The following is a 23,527-nucleotide window of genomic DNA, read 5'->3' as shown; positions in this document are numbered from 1 at the left end:
TTTGAATCCCACCGGTTTTTGCAAAAACCCGGTCCAAATGCCAAGCGGCGCGATTACGTTTGTCTATTTTTACAAAAATAAATTTTAAACAGTGTGATCGTTACATTTTTCCAGTTCTAAGCGGATAATAACAAAAATAAAAGCGAATAATTAGAAGGAAAAGCAATAAATAAGCTTCATCCGATTCTACGAATTGATAGACTGGCTCTTTTAAACAGCGTAACGGAGAAGCGCGATGGCGCCGCTTGGAATTCAAATGATTAAAATAACTTGCCAGCCCAGTAAATATTTCCATGTATATAGGATGTGTTCGATATGTTTTCTTACTTCTTAATTATTTTAATTTTCAAAAGAATATTCTCACTATCTGTATTGAAGAAATCTACTTTTCAAAACCGCTTAAAATCGATGAATTTTATTATTCCATGTTCTTGAAAACGTGGTAATAAATATCAGTACTATCAGCGGGTATATGTACTAAATTGTTTCTTTCCTTCCATCGAATATCTGTCATGCAATTAAATATCCAAGCTTTCGACAGACTGTAACATTTTTCATGAGATTGTTGTTTTAATCTTGACGCTTCAACATTCGTGGTATAAAAAGTGTTATTTCATTTGCAAGTAATTTTCTTACTTATTGTAAATATTTATGGACAAAGAAATAATAACTTAATGAAACTAACAAAAATAATAAGCTATTATTCAACTATATAGTACTTGATTTTTCTGAATAATCCTCCTTGGTCATCGTTCTTTTGTTAATAATTTCTTTTAATATTATAGTAATATATTTATGGATATAAATATATGAAATATATTTATATAAAATATATTATATAAAAAATATGAAAGAGTCCTTGATATTTGCTTCACTCGAGTACAAATTCCCTCACGTGTCGCTACGCTTGCTTTCATGAAATAATAGAAAAATAAAATAATAAATTCCTTGACTCACCAATTGTATGGATACCAAATCATATATACACGCCTGTTGATGTTGTTTGATTCATTTTCCACATTCTGCGTTCATCAGAAACAAAAAGGAACATTTTTTACCAACTTCAATCGTCGATTCGAATATAATTCTTATACTCGCCACTCTAAATCGTAGAGGACATATCAAAACATCTTCCTTTTTTACACGGTCGGTATTTCAGACCTTCAGACACGAGGTCCCATAAGATGTGGACATACACCCATTGAAAATTTGTGGAATGAATGAATTCGTAAAACTCTGTTAATAACTAATTAATAACAAAGAAGAATTAAAAAGCAGAATAAAAGCAGAATGGCAAAAATTTAACACAGAATATTTACAAAATATAATTCGTAATATGCCAAATAGATTGACATGTTATTAAAAATAAAAGATATTTTTATTTTATAACTAACAGTGAAATAAAGTGTCCCAATATTTTTAACATAAAATTTGACATTTTCAAAATTTTTCCTGTATATTAAAGTAATCACAAGTAATGAATTAGCCATTTTTTATGAATACATTCTTTATTTTGTACTTTAACATAATTTATGTATTTGTTCCAAATGCAATGCTTAGAAGTCAAAATTATACTGGTGTCCCAATATTTTTGTGACTAATTGTATATAGTCTATCTTATATCTCGTTGGTAGCATGAGGATCCTGTACTTCTAAAGTCATTGAATCTAAGGTCTAAACAAAAATTCCCACAAGCTGCAACGTTTGTATATACGTATCTTAACCCTTCGCACTCGACAATATTTCTCATCACAAACATTCATTATTTTCTAACGAAATATATAACAATATTACTTGCAACTTACATACAGGAACATCTTGCATAAATTATGAGGCAGAATTGTTTTATTTCTATGTTCCACGTGTTAATACCTTATTCAACATTTTATACTAAATTTTTCATTTTATAATTTTACTGCGTTCAATCAGATGGCGACTGAGAATGGTTTCTCGAGTACAAAGGGTTGATTCTGCGTGGAAGACAAGGAAAATATATACAGCGACAAAGTTTCTTGTCGGTAGTTACATATTTACCGACAGTTGGTAATATGTTATTTTGCTAGAGTTGTCTGCAGATAGCGTTAGTATACGGAAATCACGACACTGTCAATGATCGGTTCTCGCGATACGACATCTCGTGATTCTCTGTTGCTATAACGTAACGCTGTTTGTTTCCACGAGTCGCGTTAGAATCGTGGGTGATTGATGGTCGCGTAACGAGCTAGTCTTCAAAGGTATTCGAAAAGTGTTAAAACTTCCGCGATGTAATTGCTTTACAGTGCTCTGTATCACCAGATGTACTTTCACTAAATCACCGATCGTGATTGGTCTGTTACATATGTGTTCTAATCATTTTCATTGTACAAAAAGATCCATGACCGCTAGATTCGTAGCTATGTTCAGTTCCTACACGCGATGAGCCCGCGTGGCACAAATTAAGAGTGAAACTGATTGTTCCTTATCCGCAACAATTTCGTGAATAATAATCATTTTGCGGCTGATGGCTGTGATAATTATTACCTATGCGTGCCTAATAAATGATAGGACTGTTTGAAAAGCTATTCGAGGGAGGAAACTTTTGCCACTTCAAATTCATGCTTCAAAGGTAAGTTACGGTTCCGTGGTTACGTTAATTACTACTTTCTAATTGATAATTATTTCTCGTTCGCACAATATATACTAAGGAACTCGTAAAAATAGTATTGTTCCAGGACTCGGAAATTTCTTTTATTTATATTGTTGAGTCGATGAGGCATATGTCAATTCAAATTTTCTTACGAAACAGTGTTTTCAGCAAATAAATAAAAACAGGGACGTAATAAAACATGAGTTCATTTACTTTACACGTGCGTATTTCCCATAACTGAAAAGATCGATGAACACACACTTTTATTTTTGGAAAGTAATTTTTTAAACGCGCTATTGTGACCACACAGAAATGCAAGTGTCGAAACTCAGGGACTGTCCAATTATATAGTTGTCAGTTGTCAAATTGTTATACGGTGCGATGAAACGAGAACTGAGGGAATAACACTGTTTTGGCATCGATGCAACGATGATGTGGACGACGTGTAATACCGCAGCATGTTCTTGAAATAGGACACCAAATGATCGATTACTTTATTCCGATAGACCTTTCCTTGCTCTAATTCGTTGGTTCCGGTGCACAATACGATGACATGATACTGCATAAATCCATATCGCACGTCACTCGTACCGATGGAACTTTGAGAACCAGTCAACAACGTCACTGTCATTCCGCGGAATCCTAGAATTTCGTATTATTCCGCATTTCCAAACAGCTGTGCAGCGATACACGGCGAAAATATATATGTATATTAACGTTAAGTTCCCTTTCACCGAGGTTATGTTCGCCTCATAAATATCGAATAACACATAGAACAAATGTTGGGCTTATTGTAAAGAAAAGATAAGCGGAAATGCCTGGCATTGAGATCGATATCACAACGTGATCGAAAGCGATTAAAAGCCTGCTTTGATAACGGAATATTCACTTTCAACGGTTGTCTGCTACTTGACGCTCATACGATAGTACAGCGATTTAAGAAGCACGCTCATTGCGAAGAAAACAATTTTCTTCATAATTTTAACTTTTTACCTGCGATTGATCCATATATAAAATACGAAATCAATATTTTTGCTGCTAATTAAAATATTACTTTTTTTAACGAAACTTTTCCTTAATGATATCGAAATGTTCTATTTTTCTATAAAGATTTATGTATGTATTGATCTTCTGTAAATTTTCAATCATTAAGGTAACAATGTTCTTATCAAGAGATTATGTTTAAGTTGTTTTATATTTGAAAATTATTACGAACCAAATTGTATAAAACGCTATTAGTTACTGATGTAACTTTCCAAATATTTTTATTGATAAAGAATCTTTAGTTTCAACTATTAAATTTGTTTTTCTTTATTGTCTGTTGAATTGATTTTTGTTGCAATGGGAGTTTAATTCCTTAGTTTTATAAAAATAGTACTGGATATAACGAATTATATTAAACAATAATCTACAGGCTGTTCAAGTACACATGATACTTCATTTAAAAATAAAACAAATTGATAATTTAAGTATATCTTGCTGAACTATAATGATCTGTCAACACAGACGCGCGTGAGGCAGGTCAGTACCAGCACGGACAGTGACGTAATGCGCAAGAAAGAGAAATAGAGTCGTAGACCCGACTCATATGCCACTGTTGAAGGAGTTTCAATTATTAATAATTAATAAAACTATTGATTTTCTTTTTATTTTAACATGTAGAAATACGTTTAACAAGAACACTATAAATGACTTGGATATTTATGAAAAATTTGTTTTTTTCGCTAACAATTTTTGTTTAAATTTGGTTTTCAACAAAACAAATTTACTTATTCAGAAATAAAAATTCTATGTAGTAGTTTTCATATTTATAAACTGCTTAAGTAAATGCAATAGTATAATAAGTGAACAAATAAGTACTGTATATAGATAAAAAACAATAAATGTTATAAATGATAGAAAATATTTACATTTTGAGACTGCTAAAAATCGTGTTGCGAATAGTTTAATTTTTTAATGGACTTCTTTTTGTTCGTATTCGAACGTTTTTAAAGTGCACTTAAGAACGTCGCTTTTTTTAACGCATATACTTGTAAAGATATTCATAGTGGCTTAGTCTTATCAGCCTGAATGATTGATATAGTCGTAATCCTGTAGTATTACTTGCCACGAAAGTGCAGAAAATTTGACTTTTATATTAACAGTAAGAATTTCTTTCAATTATGTAGGTATTACTGGTATCACCGGTATTTCAATCGTTTGAAACGCTGAAACTGAGTAATTTAAGTCATCAAGGATGAATCTTTTATTACGAGTCAAGGATGAATCTGTTAAGATGAAATCTAACGGTTATACAAAATGATTCACACCGCAAACGCTATTTATATCTTTTTTTCTAATTGTAATCTTAACACAAAAACAGACGCAATTAAAAGTTTTATGGTTTGAGAAAACTTGTTTGCCTGTGACTTACTTTTTGTATTTTTTAAATATCATATCAATATTATATATATTCGGTTTAAAAATCGATTTTTATTGTCATGTTGCGTTATAAAAAATTAAAAGAAAGGTAGACGAAACATTAAGCGGTATTGAAATATTTTAATATAACGTAATTTTCCAAACATTTCGCTGTATTAGTTTTAGATTAAATTATGGTAGCAATATTATACCACGAACTTTAACTTCTTTTGTGTACCAAAATAATAATGATCTACAATAATTGCTCATGAATTATTACAATATGGAATATGTTTCGGACAGTGTAATTAGTACTATGAATTGTGTGCGAAAGAGATAAGTTCAATTCATTGTACAAATATATATTCTGTGTCATTGCAATATAAATAAACGTATTTGTGTCTTGGTGTGTGTAATTCTAGAAACGAATTACTATACAACATAGGATTATTTTCGCACAAGGAAATGTCTCTTTCAGTCGCATTAAGTGTTCGCCACTTCCATTGTTTACATCACGTGTACCGTTGAGTAATTCGTTGTTTCTTACCAATCTTGGTATACATGTCTAAAAATGTCCTAAATCTATTACATATCAACAATGTTACTCTTTCTTCGCTAATATTTTAAACTATTTTCGCCAAAACACATGATAACTACATAGTATTTAAATGATCTCTTGCAATTATATAAAAATGTCACTACAGTATTCGTTGGTACACCTAACAAAACATGAATCAACACGGTAATTCTACTAAACGCGTTTGTCACCGACAAACTGGACAAAAGGGACGTTACCTTCGCGCCGCATTCATTCGCGCGAAACCAATCATCGGGTAAAGATCCTGCACCGAAGCTTCGTTACAACACGTCGGACATGACGAAAACAGTGAAAGCGGGACTTAAGACTGGTACTACATTTACCGTTCTCCGCGAAAAACGATACGCTTTACGAAATACTATTAAAAATTTAAATAATCACCCGGAGCTGCTTGAAAATCCGTGGAACCTGTCGCAATCGGAAGAGGGAAGTCAGCAGACCGTTGGAAAGCGTAAGAATGGCGGAAGCGTAAATCAATCGCCGCTAGGTACCATTAAAGGAAGATTAAGGAATAATCATTTATTCGAGTTTGTGGTTACGAGCAAACCGTTGCTTTCAACGAAAATTCGCAAGAAACGGTTGGAGTGGGCCAGAACGCATGAAAAATGGACGCTGGATGATTGGAGCAGAGTCCTTTGGACCGGAATGTCGAAGTTCGAAACGGTCGGATTCAAACGCAGCGTTTCCGTTTGGGGTTGTTTCTCGAGCTCCGGCGTCGGCGATTTGATTCCGATAAAAAATGAAATTAATCAAGATGATTACGAGACGATCATGGAGAAATACGCTATATCATCGGGACTCCGGCTGGCTGGCGGTAGCTTCATCATGCAGCAGGAGAACAGCTCGAAACTCTATTTCGCCGTTTATACGTCCCCGCATATTCCAAAGAACAAGGAAACCGAGATAGTGTTCGAAAATATGGAGTGGCCTGAACAATCGTCGGATATGAGTCCGTTAAAATTCCTGTGGGAACTGCTGGAAAGGAATGTTCGCGCGCAACGTCCGTTCACGAAGAAACATCTTTGGCAAATATTGAAAGACACTTGGAGTGATGTGCAACTGACGGAGGAGTTCGTTGCTGTCATGCCTAGGATCTGCGAGGCCGTTATCAAAAATAAGGGCGGGTTTGTCGATGAGAAAGATATTTGAGGGAGTATTAACCTGTTAACTGTGGAATTTGGTTTGGAAAATCTCTCGTTTTGCGCATAACAAAATAAAAAAATAAAGTGTGTACTCGTCAAACGTAGGACGAATGCACCTAGGGTGTACTTTAATGAAGAACCAGAGCGAAACAGAGAATAATTACATATTTATGTGAAAAAATGAATAATTCATCGTTGAAAGAATTAGTAGACTAGTAAATTAGAATTAAGATGACGTGTATACTCGTCAAATGTAGGTAATTGGTTAACTGGTTACACTTGAAGTTGTATTTTATTAGAAATAATCGCTATTTTCGTAGAAAATATCGGTGATATTTTTTATAAGCAGCATAAAGAGAAATTGTATGTAAATTAAGGAATAGAATTATTTTATTTCAATTTTCTTTGTATTTATCGAGAAATGTGTCGAACACTTACACCTCAATTTTGATGAAATTTACATGGAAAATATTTTTCAGAAAAATATTTGATACATATTTTTTTTATCAGCAATCATCCATATTGACGAGGTGAAAATAGCCCTCAGAGTTGAGGGTTGAAACTATATTTTCTAGAATATCTCCGAAATTAGAGAGTACAAAACAATTTTGTTTTTAAATGGTATTACCTACCTATGTCACATAGGAAAGTCACGGCTCACAGAAAAAATTAATACAGAAAATATTTTGCTTAAATAATATATCAAACATTTAAGTCCTTCCAATAATTTTCTCCATATGGTAATATACAGAAGTGCATAGATATGAAACTTGACAATCTAAAAAGAAACAGTTAAAGACCTTGGACGAAAATATAAGTTGACGGTCAAACTAGTCAACTCATAATTGACAATATGACGGCCTAGCTTTAACCCTTATGTTGACAACCGGGTATCCAGGTACCATTTTGAGATCATTTTTACGCAAAACTTCCTGTGATAGTTTGTTAAAGCTGCATTGAATTTCCAATTTTTAAATATTGTTACATCGATCTTTGCTTCGAAAATGAAGAACTTACGAAAAAGTATTGTAATACTAAAATTTGGATAAATGCAGACATCTAAGTTGCCACGTAAGGGTTAAAGAATCCATAATTCCATCAAGTATATGGAAAAGAAAGCTTTCGCGACTTTGTTTCGAAGAATATCGACAAAAAGATAATAGCATGATGAATGCCTGGTCGACGAAAACTCTCAGTGTTCATAGTGGAAGTCCAGAAAGTTGCAATCAACTAATAGCACAGCATAGTCATAAATTACCTTTCAACAAAGAAGTTATCGATATTGTGAGGCTTACCTACTAAGATCTTAGCAAAGACGAATCTTTAGAGTATTGCGCAGATGGCTTTAAACAAAACCGCAATGGAAGTTTCAATTCTATCTTGCGGTCGATAGAACCTAAAACGTTCTCAGGTGGAAAAACAGGTGTCGATGTGTCTGCGGATACCGCTGCCTATAGTTTCAATGATGGTTTCACAAGTGTCATGAAATTATTGGCGTTCGAAACGAGTCAGTACAACAGAGAGCTCCATGTTAGCACTAAAACTCAATTAAAGTCTCAATAGATGTGTTCTTGGCATTTTTACTCTTTTTCTCAAATGTTCATCGTATCATTTAAAACCAATTTTTCATAAATTAACCCTTTCATCCCGAATGGTACACGTCGGTGCCACGAACACTTTAAATTACCGGAAACCTAGAAAACGCCTTAAAGATAAAGGAAAATTGTACCACACGGAGATCTTTGCTCCTGGCTGACAGCCCAAGTGCAAATTATTATTATTATTAACGCTTATCTTCTTTTTACACCGAAGAGCTTGAATTTCATTTGAAAGCAGCAGTTCTTGGCCCTCTGTTTGATTTAGAGGAAAAATATATATTCAGGGACGACAGGGTTGATCACAACATAAGCAACACATTTATCAAACTTAATCATACATCGAAAATTCAAGCATAAATTGCTGTTGTCTATAACAAAATCGATGCAAGAAGATATTATTCAACAGATGCAAGGTCATTTTTCAGCAGGAAAGCAGAACATGTTCCGAAAAGAGAGTTTCGCTTCGCAAACACTAGATGAAGACTAGAGAAGGTAATTAGAAATTATGTGCCCTGCATTTTAGGAGGTCGCAAACATGAGAAACAAGAACAGTTATTTACGCTACTTATACTCGCAGCGAGCAGAAAATCCGTGGAAAGTTTGCGTTCGCACGGTTAAAACTTTCCCTTGCAAATTCATTGTATCCCGTTACAGGCGGGTACCAGGATAATAAAATGCATGGCCACCGGACCTACGGTACTGTCTCCAGGTAACGTAGGTCAATTTTCGGCGTTACAAGGATAAGCGCTCTTCTATCCTCGGATCGTTCGAGAAATATTAACCCTTTGTACTCGAAAGTATTTCGTTAGACATACTTAACATTTTCGAACTAGATAAAGACGACATTTGTTTAAATGGACTCAACGAGAAATCACAAGTAAATTGAGAAACAGAGCTATTTTATCCCGTTATTACGCACACACCAGTGCATTATGTACAGAATTTACAGCGATAGAATTCAACGTTGTATATTTATTTTATTTATTATTATGATAATAATATTTATATGATCTTTTAAGTGTGCTACTTTTTAAAACAACTTCCAACGTTTCATGACAAATTTTCAGTCATCTCCTGCAAACCATACGAGTGCGAAGGGTCAACACTAAAACGATCGAACGGGACAGACAGATCCACTTCAGAATGTTTATTTTGCAAGTATTTAACCCTTTGCACTCAAAAACTTTCCACTAGAAAGGTTCAACGTTTTTCGATAAGATATAGGCGACTTTCTTTGAAACCAACCAATAAGAAAACATACATAGATTCAAGAAATAACACTATTTTATTCCAATATTTTACATATCGATGCATTATACAAAAGCTGAATATATTAAAGCTGAAATATTACAGGAAACATAAGTTAATAAAATTATAGCAACTAATAAGGACTGCATTGTGATGTACTAAATTTATACTTTCGCACTTTGTACGCTGCAAATGATTCACCCGCATTGAATGCAAAATATGAAAGCCGGATTATTTATACCTATTCAATGAATTTGTTTCGTTAGCTTTCAAAATGTCCGCGTGTGAAATAGTGTTGGGATTGAATTAATAGTTAACCTTTCTCATTAGATGCGTGTATTGTACGAAAGAACAAGTTCAGACATGAAAGGTTGCCATTATTTAAAAATACGCTTTTTCTTATAGAAAAAATATATAATGTAAAATTGTATTGTTATTTATTACTTTATTTGACTCCTCTTACAATTTTGCTTTTCTTACATGACAATTAATTTAATAAAATAGATAGATGTTTGCAGGTATTTCAAAAGGAAATATATTTGTGAGTTTGAAAAACTTTTATAAGTTTCTTTTGCACACTTAGTGTTAGTTATCAGTAACATTGTTGTTTGTTGGGAACGTATTTTACAATGTAACTGTGGTACAACTGGCCAGTGAACAATTTTACATGTAAAAATATTTCGAAAAAGAAGAAAAAATGTTTGGTTTATTGTAGTAGTTGCCACTATTCAGTTAATAAAATATCAACAAATAATTAATAAATACATTTTCGTGTTACGTCATATAAATATAATTTTTTAAATGTATAGCTTCGATTAATATAAATCGATTATGTTATATACTATATACACAGATCAGAAAAATCGTGCAAAGTATGATAAAGAATGATATAATAATTGATAACATTTTTCAACGATAATGCATTGCAAGATACTGTAGTTATCACTAACCGACAAAATAAACTTCTAATCGGCATTTAGTGTTTCACATTCTTATCGAAATATTATGGTCATGGAGATAAAAGTGTTAAAAGCGAAAGCAAAGAGGACGATTGACATGGGTTGAGTTTACGATGGTTAACATTGACTTGGACGAAAGACATCGCTTAAAATGTCTTAAAATGGCCTGACAATATATTCTATGTAACATGAATTATTAATCAAAATATTGTGAAATGAGGAAACAGTATTTAATGATTATTGTACAATAATTGTTATACAATGAAAAACGAAAAATGTTTAGATTTTTTGTTAACAAAAAAAGTCTTCGAAAATTGTTTCAATTAATTTCCGAAATAGTTTTCTATTTTATGGGCTTAAGTAAATGTTTACATTATAATATACACGCAACCGTCGATTATCGATCTAAATAGTTTCATAATACAATTTTTATTCAGATGATTGGCGTGATCCTCTTCTTCATGCGGAGTGAATCCATTTTCAGTAGCAATTTTTAAAAGAAATAGATAAGGGTACATGTATTATGTATATAAGGACATGAAAGTTACATTATACAGGGTCGAGGTTATATTGATTTTATGGTGCATCTAACCCAGTGAACTTACTATATTAAGTGGTTATATGATCGTCTTCGTTTCTTATTGGATATAAATCAAAATGTAACAAGTATGTGTTTAATGAAATTCGCATAAATTAATCAGTTTCACGAAACGCACCTGTCATTTGCCAATTCCACGTGAAGAATATCAAATTAAATAACTCGAGCCAGAATGACTTATGGTTTATTGTAAGTGTAATAACAATAATATATTGAAATAACACAATATAGTAAATATTCCGATGGAAGTTTACAACATTTTTACTTTCCTTGGAACATTTCATAACCTTTAACAAAGGGAATTAATTTTGAATTCTAAATTCTAGATTCAAAATTAATTTTAATTAAAGACGCATCTTCTATTAATTCCAGAAGTTCATTGTCTTCGAACACAATTCAGAAATTGCTTATTAGTAATACAATTACGGTTGGAACATAGATTCACAAGGAAATATAAATTCATAAAGCAAAATACAAGTTCAGATACAAAGTTCAGGTCTGCGTATAAAATAAGTCCGAATGCAAAGTCCAAATTTAAAAGTGTCTGATATAATTCGCGAGATGAAGCTAATATACTTTCTGTTATTGTAAATTAATCGTAAGTTGGAAACAAAATAATAAGAATTTCTTGCTGGCAAAATAGAAGCTGGTCCAATGTAAATTATATTTTCATTGTAAAATCGTAAATTTTATTTTACGATGGAAACAAAACGATAACAATTTTTTGCTGTCGAAACAGAAGGTGGTATATTTTAAATTATATTTGCTGAATAACACTTTTATCAACAAAAAAAATTTTATATAAAATGTTTTGTAGTTAGTGATACAACCGAGTAGTTCCTTATGAGGAAATAAGTAAAAAATTTAAAAGAAAATATTTTTTACTTCAAATCTACTTATTGAGAAAATCGAGATTAAAAATTCGTGGGCTGCACGTGTATTTAGCTGACTCAACTGGATACTAGTGTTGTAATCGATAGAAAGTCGATTCAATATAATGAAAATAAGTTAAGAATGTTGAACAAAAATTTTTCGTTATGGAACCGGTCTTCGGGGAAACCCGATTTGAAAATTTGCCAAGCATACTTGATTCTGGCTGACTGCCAACAAAATATGTTCAAACGCGACAATTTCAAAAACGGAATCTAGAGTAAATAAATTTTATTTTCCATTTCTTACTTTCATGTAGAATAATCATTGTTGATTATTTCTAACATAGTCAAGAATGGACTTAAAAGGTTCAAGGTCGATTTTCCAAAAACAAGATCTTAAATGAAAACATTTCAGTGTATATTTTTTACTCACTTTTTCATGTCAAATCTCGTCTAATAACATGTTCTTAATTTCTCTTCTTTTCTATGGAATTGTGTATGTCAAGTATATAAATATTTTTGAATGGTAAAGAATTGTATAAACTGTTAACCCTTTACACTTTACAAGGTATTAACTACTCTTTATTGTTTAAGTAATTAAACTATTTGTGTATAATTTTCAATTTTACGTACAGGAGTCTAACGTCGCAGATATGGCGACATTTATTCTGAAAGGGTTAAAGACAGTGATATTTTTAAACGTAATCGATTCTGTATCATAAAGTAAAAGATTATTTATTCTGTTATAAACGCAGATAATATTATATTACTGTAATTTAATTCAATTAATTTAATGTGACTAATTCACTGTTATTTCATTTAATTCATTTATGAAATCTTCGTATACATGCTAAATGAGAATAATATGTTGCAGAGAGAGTGCGCGAAAAAATTTCTGTGTATCAATCATATTCAGAAATATAAAAAAATAGCTGAACAAACATGACTCAAGAGTTTATCGCATTTTTTTTTCATTCGCAAGATGTCGCGAACATTTAAGTTTTATCTGTGTCTCCAGGCATACTTATACGATTTCTTTATCAAACGTGAAGCATACGTCGGCCATTACGAAATATATGTAAACGGTAATGGTTGGCGAAATAATATTTGAAATGTACGACAAAAAAGTAATTTTGGAAACAGTTATTTTATTTGATTACGTACATTGGTATTATAACATGTAAAGTTCATTGTAATTACAGCTAATTATGATTATACATACATCAATAAGTTCCAAAAAGGTTCAAATTTTGCAGCAAAGATATGAAATTTTTGAAAATCCTAGAAAGCAAACAATTTGCTCAAAAATTGCATATTTTATTACATACGACATAACATATAATGATCTACAAATACAATGATTTAATAGATAATATGAAAAAAATATTTGAATGTTCTGAAAGCTCATAATGCTTTTTAGTTGTTCAATTTTTATACTTTTTGTATTGCACAAAGCTGACACACTTTCCAAGAGCATTTCAAACACACTAGAACTTTGCATATAATGCAAGTATAGGCAGTTTCCGCCTTTACGAATTAATTGGCTCTCGGTGATAGTTCGTAAATCAGGAATTAAGTAAAGCTTAGCGAGTCTTTCAGTGAAGCAGAACTCTGTTTGTCTTCTAAATAATGCTATAAACGAGAGTTACCTAGTTTAGTTAGGCTAAAGGATTATATATAAATATAAACCAAAAGGATAACATAAGATAGATTTTAAATTAAAAAATATTATTGGAAAAAATTAGCTCGTTTTTTATTGCTCGAGGAATTGATAATTGTTTAAGTAATAGAAGATACATTAGCAAAGTGCATTCTTGTGTTTTCGAAAAAAACATCAAATATTATCAACTTCGTTAACTTCTGCTTCCTTTCAATTAAAATAATTTTCACTATTCATTTCACGGAAAAATTGATCAAATCATTCAATATTTGAATCTTGTGATTCAAAGGTTGTTCGAACTTTTTCGAGAAGTTTAAATGCCTCTTTTAGGTCTTTTAAAGTGAAAAATTCAATTGGGTATTTATACTCGCTATTTTCTTTGCCTTTTTGTCTCTGTTTCTTCCCTGTTCCTCTATCTCAAAGAAATCATTAGGTCGCAGTTTCACAATCGTCACTAAACTATGTACTTTATGCTAACTCAAAATTTCTCGCAGTGATTTAAAGAAACAAGAGTTAGGTAGAGATTGATTTCTTCTCTTAACAATTTTAATAAGTTGAGAATGAAGTAACAGCATTCTTTAATTCTCACGAACGTTTCTGTATTTTAGATTCTATCTTCATATTTGCCATAAATCCATTAAATCCGCTGTCTAGTCATTGCATATCGCGTGATTCCCGGTACACGCCCCTAATCTAATTTCAGGCTTCACCATGTACAACTTAGAATAAAAGTTCCAGGCAAGAAGTTCGCAGAAATAAAAATTTATGAAGTAAATTCTCAGTTTACTTTTAAGTTTACTTTAAATTAAATTGAAAATAAAAATTCACGAAAAGTTTTCGATTGTTTTGCTTGTAGCGCATCTTCTACAGATTTGTTTCGTAGCAAGTTCATCGTTTAGTTCAGCGGTCGAAAGTTCGCGTGCTCGTATAGGAATGGCTGCCAAATGTGAGAAATAACGTTGACCTAGCCTGCCCGAAGGCTAGAGGCAAGCATAGAAATAAGAACAGAGAAAAAGAAAAATTAAAGAAGGTAAAATTTGAAAGGAAAAGAGTTTCTGTAGATTTTGGCAATGATGTAAGTATCATAAGTTTTTGAAAAACGATAATAACTTACAAGGGAAGTTTGATGAATAGAAAATCCTGATTTTTTTAAACTTTGCAAGTATTAATTACAATGAAATTACAATGAATCCTTAATTTAAAATCAATGGACTTACATTGGTTTGAAAATAAATAGTGCAATATCATTTCGCGTGTTACTGTTGTATCGACTAAAGAAAAGAAAATTCCATTGGAATGCGCGTTAATACAAAATTAGATAAAGTAAGCATAAGAAATGATTTCGTTTCGCAAATCGCCACATGTGCACGATTATTAGCTAACAGTAAGTTGCCTTGGAATGTAAAACAATACCTCGCGGTTCGCATGCTAACACGTAACCGTTTATCAACATTCAAGTGCATTTTTGATCATGAGTTTCCTTTTTTACTGTATTATTTATTCTCGTGACGTTTCTGAATATACCTATTTACGTATTGTTTATGCACACAATGGAATATTGAAACGTGCAAATTGTATCAGTGCGTTACTCTTTTTGTACGAACTCTGACCAGGATGCTAAATTATACAATATAAACTCGTAACACCATAAATCTTCGAAAAATGGTAAAATAAACAATTAATCGAACAAAATTTGTAAGAAGTTAGAAGGTGTTGATTGGAAATTATCCGAAATACTCAAAGTTAACAACAAAAACAGTTTATTAACAAGTTGAGCGCCATATCAGTCACTGGTGATCGACGCTTCTAAATTATTTGAGAACAATCGTAACATGTGAGGTAACCGATGTGAAATGAAAATGTTTAATAACGTAACTAAGTTGATAACAGTGTAATGCAAAGATTCTAACGCCAAATAATGAATAATTGTTCTTGCTTTTCTGTGCTACAAAAGAATAACTCCACAGAAAAGTGGTCAAAATTTTCGTGGCGCTTAATGTGTTAACTATAACAAGGACGTACACAAAATAATATCGGTACGCTACACACAACCACTGGCTCGTTAATCGTAGCAAAAAGCCCAGGCATTCCCAGTTGCTTTTAAAGCACGCCTCATTTGCTCTTTCTTACACTTATACGATCACCCTTACACAATCACCCTTATTTCCAAACAAGCCGGCGCCGCCCAGTCGCAAGACGACGTCGACCACACGCGCGAACAATCACCCATTGATACCTCCCAGGTTTCCCAAAATGCAGTCACTCTACTTTTCTCAAAACAAACTGACGCCATCCCGTCGCAAGGCGGTAACGGCCACCCACAGGCACGCTCGACTATCCATACCCACAATACTATTTCATTTTATTTTAAATTTCAAGGACCCTTCGCGAAAGAAATTAAGTTTTTTTTTGTTTTTATCTCCTTGGAATGTTCGCATTTCCATGGAAATTTTAATTTGCATACACTTCCGAAGGCCATGTATAATCTATGAAAATATTAGCCCATTTATTAAAAGATTAAACCATTTTGATTGTTCGAAGGAGTCGAGTTTTCAAGTTTTTACGTCAATCGATGAATTGTCGCGATACTAGTACAGTCTAAATGGTTGTAATTATTCAAATTTCGATGGACCCGTGCCGCTAGAGGAAATTAAGTGAAACTCGACTTCGAGTTGATAAGTTTTTGCGATATACGCCCGAAAATACTGTGAAAATACAAAACAATGTTTTGATACAGTTCCATTGATTTATGACTAGCTTTTTCAGCGCTTTCCCATTCGCTGGCGTGTAAAAACATGTAGAAATGATGTTGGTTTCAACGAAAGTAGTAATCGTGATTTCAATTATAGAATAGTCGTTAAAGCTAGCGATTTCGCTAGTCGAAAGTAATTCGTTTTTAATTTCTTATGAAGATCATAGAAGTACATTTTATTAGATTAGGTGCAACTTTTATTTTAGTATGCACACGAATAAATGAATTTATTTACCATTTTGAAAACGAATATCAGACTTTTATAATTAATTAAATCTACTTGAAGTGAATCATTTAATTAGCTCAGTAGCAGCAGAAGCGTATTGTTCCCCCCATTTTTAACATTTAAAAGTTCAATATATAATGTAGGTTCTTATAGAAAATATTAATAATTATAAATTTATTTTCGACTAAAGGTATCCCGAACTTCCCATTGGTCAGCCGATTGTAGTCTTCGTCCCGATGAGACCTCGACCCTGGAGTCCCATCGCTGCTAAGTCAGTTAGTTACCCCTGGTCCTCCGGTCCCTTCTGGCCGACCGAATCCAACTTTTGCACTTTGGAAATCTGAATTCCATAGTCTGGACTCATTTTCGACTAAAGGTATCCCGAACTTTCCATTGGTCAGCCGATTGTAGTCTTCGTCCCGATGAGACCTCGACCCTGGAGTCCCATCGCTGCTAAGTCAGTTAGCTACCCCTGGTCCTCCGGTCCCTTCTGGCCGACCGAATCCAACTTTTGCACTTTGGAAATCTGAATTCCATAGTCTGGACTCATTTTCGACTAAAGGTATCTCGAACTTCCCATTGGTCAGCCGATTGTAGTCTTCGTCCCGATGAGACCTCGACCCTGGAGTCCCATCGCTGCTAAGTCAGTTAGCTACCCCTGGTCCTCCGGTCCCTTCTGGCCGACCGAATCCAACTTTTGCACTTTGGAAATCTGAATTCCATAGTCTGGACTCATTTTCGACTAAAGGTATCTCGAACTTCCCATTGGTCAGCCGATTGTAGTCTTCGTCCCGATGAGACCTCGACCCTGGAGTCCCATCGCTGCTAAGTCAGTTAGCTACCCCTGGTCCTCCGGTCCCTTCTGGCCGACCGAATCCAACTTTTGCACTTTGGAAATCTGAATTCCATAGTCTGGACTCATTTTCGACTAAAGGTATCCCGAACTTCCCATTGGTCAGCCGATTGTAGTCTTCGTCCCGATGAGACCTCGACCCTGGAGTCCCATCGCTGCTAAGTCAGTTAGTTACCCCTGGTCCTCCGGTCCCTTCTGGCCGACCGAATCCAACTTTTGCACTTTGGAAATCTGAATTCCATAGTCTGGACTCATTTTCGACTAAAGGTATCTCGAACTTCCCATTGGTCAGCCGATTGTAGTCTTCGTCCCGATGAGACCTCGACCCTGGAGTCCCATCGCTGCTAAGTCAGTTAGCTACCCCTGGTCCTCCGGTCCCTTCTGGCCGACCGAATCCAACTTTTGCACTTTGGAAATCTGAATTCCATAGTCTGGACTCATTTTCGACTAAAGGTATCCCGAACTTCCCATTGGTCAGCCGATTGTAGTCTTCGTCCCGATGAGACCTCGACCCTGGAGTCCCATCGCTGCTAAGTCAGTTAGTTACCCCTGGTCCTCCGGTCCCTTCTGGCCGACCGAATCCAACTTTTGCACTTTGGAAATCTGAATTCCATAGTCTGGACTCATTTTCGACTAAAGGTATCCCGAACTTCCCATTGGTCAGCCGATTGTAGTCTTCGTCCCGATGAGACCTCGACCCTGGAGTCCCATCGCTGCTAAGTCAGTTAGCTACCCCTGGTCCTCCGGTCCCTTCTGGCCGACCGAATCCAACTTTTGCACTTTGGAAATCTGAATTCCATAGTCTGGACTCATTTTCGACTAAAGGTATCTCGAACTTCCCATTGGTCAGCCGATTGTAGTCTTCGTCCCGATGAGACCTCGACCCTGGAGTCCCATCGCTGCTAAGTCAGTTAGCTACCCCTGGTCCTCCGGTCCCTTCTGGCCGACCGAATCCAACTTTTGCACTTTGGAAATCTGAATTCCATAGTCTGGACTCATTTTCGACTAAAGGTATCCCGAACTTTCCATTGGTCAGCCGATTGTAGTCTTCGTCCCGATGAGACCTCGACCCTGGAGTCCCATCGCTGCTAAGTCAGTTAGTTACCCCTGGTCCTCCGGTCCCTTCTGGCCGACCGAATCCAACTTTTGCACTTTGGAAATCTGAATTCCATAGTCTGGACTCATTTTCGACTAAAGGTATCTCGAACTTCCCATTGGTCAGCCGATTGTAGTCTTCGTCCCGATGAGACCTCGACCCTGGAGTCCCATCGCTGCTAAGTCAGTTAGCTACCCCTGGTCCTCCGGTCCCTTCTGGCCTACCGAATCCAACTTTTGCACTTTGGAAATCTGAATTCCATAGTCTGGACTCATTTTCGACTAAAGGTATCCCGAACTTTCCATTGGTCAGCCGATTGTAGTCTTCGTCCCGATGAGACCTCGACCCTGGAGTCCCATCGCTGCTAAGTCAGTTAGCTACCCCTGGTCCTCCGGTCCCTTCTGGCCGACCGAATCCAACTTTTGCACTTTGGAAATCTGAATTCCATAGTCTGGACTCATTTTCGACTAAAGGTATCTCGAACTTCCCATTGGTCAGCCGATTGTAGTCTTCGTCCCGATGAGACCTCGACCCTGGAGTCCCATCGCTGCTAAGTCAGTTAGCTACCCCTGGTCCTCCGGTCCCTTCTGGCCGACCGAATCCAACTTTTGCACTTTGGAAATCTGAATTCCATAGTCTGGACTCATTTTCGACTAAAGGTATCCCGAACTTTCCATTGGTCAGCCGATTGTAGTCTTCGTCCCGATGAGACCTCGACCCTGGAGTCCCATCGCTGCTAAGTCAGTTAGCTACCCCTGGTCCTCCGGTCCCTTCTGGCCGACCGAATCCAACTTTTGCACTTTGGAAATCTGAATTCCATAGTCTGGACTCATTTTCGACTAAAGGTATCTCGAACTTCCCATTGGTCAGCCGATTGTAGTCTTCGTCCCGATGAGACCTCGACCCTGGAGTCCCATCGCTGCTAAGTCAGTTAGCTACCCCTGGTCCTCCGGTCCCTTCTGGCCGACCGAATCCAACTTTTGCACTTTGGAAATCTGAATTCCATAGTCTTGACTCATTTTCGACTAAAGGTATCCCGAACTTCCCATTGGTCAGCCGATTGTAGTCTTCGTCCCGATGAGACCTCGACCCTGGAGTCCCATCGCTGCTAAGTCAGTTAGCTACCCCTGGTCCTCCGGTCCCTTCTGGCCGACCGAATCCAACTTTTGCACTTTGGAAATCTGAATTCCATAGTCTTGACTCATTTTCGACTAAAGGTATCCCGAACTTCCCATTGGTCAGCCGATTGTAGTCTTCGTCCCGATGAGACCTCGACCCTGGAGTCCCATCGCTGCTAAGTCAGTTAGTTACCCCTGGTCCTCCGGTCCCTTCTGGCCGACCGAATCCAACTTTTGCACTTTGGAAATCTGAATTCCATAGTCTGGACTCATTTTCGACTAAAGGTATCCCGAACTTTCCATTGGTCAGCCGATTGTAGTCTTCGTCCCGATGAGACCTCGACCCTGGAGTCCCATCGCTGCTAAGTCAGTTAGCTACCCCTGGTCCTCCGGTCCCTTCTGGCCGACCGAATCCAACTTTTGCACTTTGGAAATCTGAATTCCATAGTCTGGACTCATTTTCGACTAAAGGTATCTCGAACTTCCCATTGGTCAGCCGATTGTAGTCTTCGTCCCGATGAGACCTCGACCCTGGAGTCCCATCGCTGCTAAGTCAGTTAGCTACCCCTGGTCCTCCGGTCCCTTCTGGCCGACCGAATCCAACTTTTGCACTTTGGAAATCTGAATTCCATAGTCTGGACTCATTTTCGACTAAAGGTATCTCGAACTTCCCATTGGTCAGCCGATTGTAGTCTTCGTCCCGATGAGACCTCGACCCTGGAGTCCCATCGCTGCTAAGTCAGTTAGCTACCCCTGGTCCTCCGGTCCCTTCTGGCCGACCGAATCCAACTTTTGCACTTTGGAAATCTGAATTCCATAGTCTGGACTCATTTTCGACTAAAGGTATCCCGAACTTCCCATTGGTCAGCCGATTGTAGTCTTCGTCCCGATGAGACCTCGACCCTGGAGTCCCATCGCTGCTAAGTCAGTTAGCTACCCCTGGTCCTCCGGTCCCTTCTGGCCGACCGAATCCAACTTTTGCACTTTGGAAATCTGAATTCCATAGTCTTGACTCATTTTCGACTAAAGGTATCCCGAACTTCCCATTGGTCAGCCGATTGTAGTCTTCGTCCCGATGAGACCTCGACCCTGGAGTCCCATCGCTGCTAAGTCAGTTAGCTACCCCTGGTCCTCCGGTCCCTTCTGGCCGACCGAATCCAACTTTTGCACTTTGGAAATCTGAATTCCATAGTCTTGACTCATTTTCGACTAAAGGTATCCCGAACTTCCCATTGGTCAGCCGATTGTAGTCTTCGTCCCGATGAGACCTCGACCCTGGAGTCCCATCGCTGCTAAGTCAGTTAGTTACCCCTGGTCCTCCGGTTCCTTCTGGCCGACCGAATCCAACTTTTGCACTTTGGAAATCTGAATTCCATAGTCTGGACTCATTTTCGACTAAAGGTATCCCGAACTTTCCATTGGTCAGCCGATTGTAGTCTTCGTCCCGATGAGACCTCGACCCTGGAGTCCCATCGCTGCTAAGTCAGTTAGCTACCCCTGGTCCTCCGGTCCCTTCTGGCCGACCGAATCCAACTTTTGCACTTTGGAAATCTGAATTCCATAGTCTGGACTCATTTTCGACTAAAGGTATCTCGAACTTCCCATTGGTCAGCCGATTGTAGTCTTCGTCCCGATGAGACCTCGACCCTGGAGTCCCATCGCTGCTAAGTCAGTTAGCTACCCCTGGTCCTCCGGTCCCTTCTGGCCGACCGAATCCAACTTTTGCACTTTGGAAATCTGAATTCCATAGTCTGGACTCATTTTCGACTAAAGGTATCTCGAACTTCCCATTGGTCAGCCGATTGTAGTCTTCGTCCCGATGAGACCTCGACCCTGGAGTCCCATCGCTGCTAAGTCAGTTAGCTACCCCTGGTCCTCCGGTCCCTTCTGGCCGACCGAATCCAACTTTTGCACTTTGGAAATCTGAATTCCATAGTCTGGACTCATTTTCGACTAAAGGTATCCCGAACTTCCCATTGGTCAGCCGATTGTAGTCTTCGTCCCGATGAGACCTCGACCCTGGAGTCCCATCGCTGCTAAGTCAGTTAGCTACCCCTGGTCCTCCGGTCCCTTCTGGCCGACCGAATCCAACTTTTGCACTTTGGAAATCTGAATTCCATAGTCTTGACTCATTTTCGACTAAAGGTATCCCGAACTTCCCATTGGTCAGCCGATTGTAGTCTTCGTCCCGATGAGACCTCGACCCTGGAGTCCCATCGCTGCTAAGTCAGTTAGCTACCCCTGGTCCTCCGGTCCCTTCTGGCCGACCGAATCCAACTTTTGCACTTTGGAAATCTGAATTCCATAGTCTTGACTCATTTTCGACTAAAGGTATCCCGAACTTCCCATTGGTCAGCCGATTGTAGTCTTCGTCCCGATGAGACCTCGACCCTGGAGTCCCATCGCTGCTAAGTCAGTTAGTTACCCCTGGTCCTCCGGTTCCTTCTGGCCGACCGAATCCAACTTTTGCACTTTGGAAATCTGAATTCCATAGTCTGGACTCATTTTCGACTAAAGGTATCCCGAACTTTCCATTGGTCAGCCGATTGTAGTCTTCGTCCCGATGAGACCTCGACCCTGGAGTCCCATCGCTGCTAAGTCAGTTAGCTACCCCTGGTCCTCCGGTCCCTTCTGGCCGACCGAATCCAACTTTTGCACTTTGGAAATCTGAATTCCATAGTCTGGACTCATTTTCGACTAAAGGTATCTCGAACTTCCCATTGGTCAGCCGATTGTAGTCTTCGTCCCGATGAGACCTCGACCCTGGAGTCCCATCGCTGCTAAGTCAGTTAGCTACCCCTGGTCCTCCGGTCCCTTCTGGCCGACCGAATCCAACTTTTGCACTTTGGAAATCTGAATTCCATAGTCTTGACTCATTTTCGACTAAAGGTATCCCGAACTTCCCATTGGTCAGCCGATTGTAGTCTTCGTCCCGATGAGACCTCGACCCTGGAGTCCCATCGCTGCTAAGTCAGTTAGCTACCCCTGGTCCTCCGGTCCCTTCTGGCCGACCGAATCCAACTTTTGCACTTTGGAAATCTGAATTCCATAGTCTGGACTCATTTTCGACTAAAGGTATCTCGAACTTCCCATTGGTCAGCCGATTGTAGTCTTCGTCCCGATGAGACCTCGACCCTGGAGTCCCATCGCTGCTAAGTCAGTTAGCTACCCCTGGTCCTCCGGTCCCTTCTGGCCGACCGAATCCAACTTTTGCACTTTGGAAATCTGAATTCCATAGTCTGGACTCATTTTCGACTAAAGGTATCTCGAACTTCCCATTGGTCAGCCGATTGTAGTCTTCGTCCCGATGAGACCTCGACCCTGGAGTCCCATCGCTGCTAAGTCAGTTAGCTACCCCTGGTCCTCCGGTCCCTTCTGGCCGACCGAATCCAACTTTTGCACTTTGGAAATCTGAATTCCATAGTCTGGACTCATTTTCGACTAAAGGTATCCCGAACTTCCCATTGGTCAGCCGATTGTAGTCTTCGTCCCGATGAGACCTCGACCCTGGAGTCCCATCGCTGCTAAGTCAGTTAGCTACCCCTGGTCCTCCGGTCCCTTCTGGCCGACCGAATCCAACTTTTGCACTTTGGAAATCTGAATTCCATAGTCTTGACTCATTTTCGACTAAAGGTATCTCGAACTTCCCATTGGTCAGCCGATTGTAGTCTTCGTCCCGATGAGACCTCGACCCTGGAGTCCCATCGCTGCTAAGTCAGTTAGCTACCCCTGGTCCTCCGGTCCCTTCTGGCCGACCGAATCCAACTTTTGCACTTTGGAA

At 37.6% G+C, this 23,527-nt stretch overlaps 1 protein-coding gene across 2 annotated transcripts in view; it reads left to right on the top strand.

Annotated features, from left to right (window-relative positions):
* The first annotated feature begins 2,095 nt into the window (after positions 1-2,095).
* qtc (GRIP domain-containing protein quick-to-court) overlaps positions 2,096-23,527 on the top strand; it is a 52,655-nt gene continuing 31,223 nt past the window's right edge. For both annotated transcript variants that reach the window (XM_076368294.1, XM_076368293.1), the window contains exon 1: positions 2,096-2,605. The gene's annotated coding sequence lies outside the window, so the exon portion shown is untranslated. The remainder of the gene's footprint in view (positions 2,606-23,527) is intronic.

This window comes from Nomia melanderi, chromosome 6 (genome assembly GCF_051020985.1).
Source record: "Nomia melanderi isolate GNS246 chromosome 6, iyNomMela1, whole genome shotgun sequence".
Taxonomy (NCBI): domain Eukaryota; kingdom Metazoa; phylum Arthropoda; class Insecta; order Hymenoptera; family Halictidae; genus Nomia; species Nomia melanderi.
This window is presented reverse-complemented; position numbering and strand designations above follow the sequence as displayed.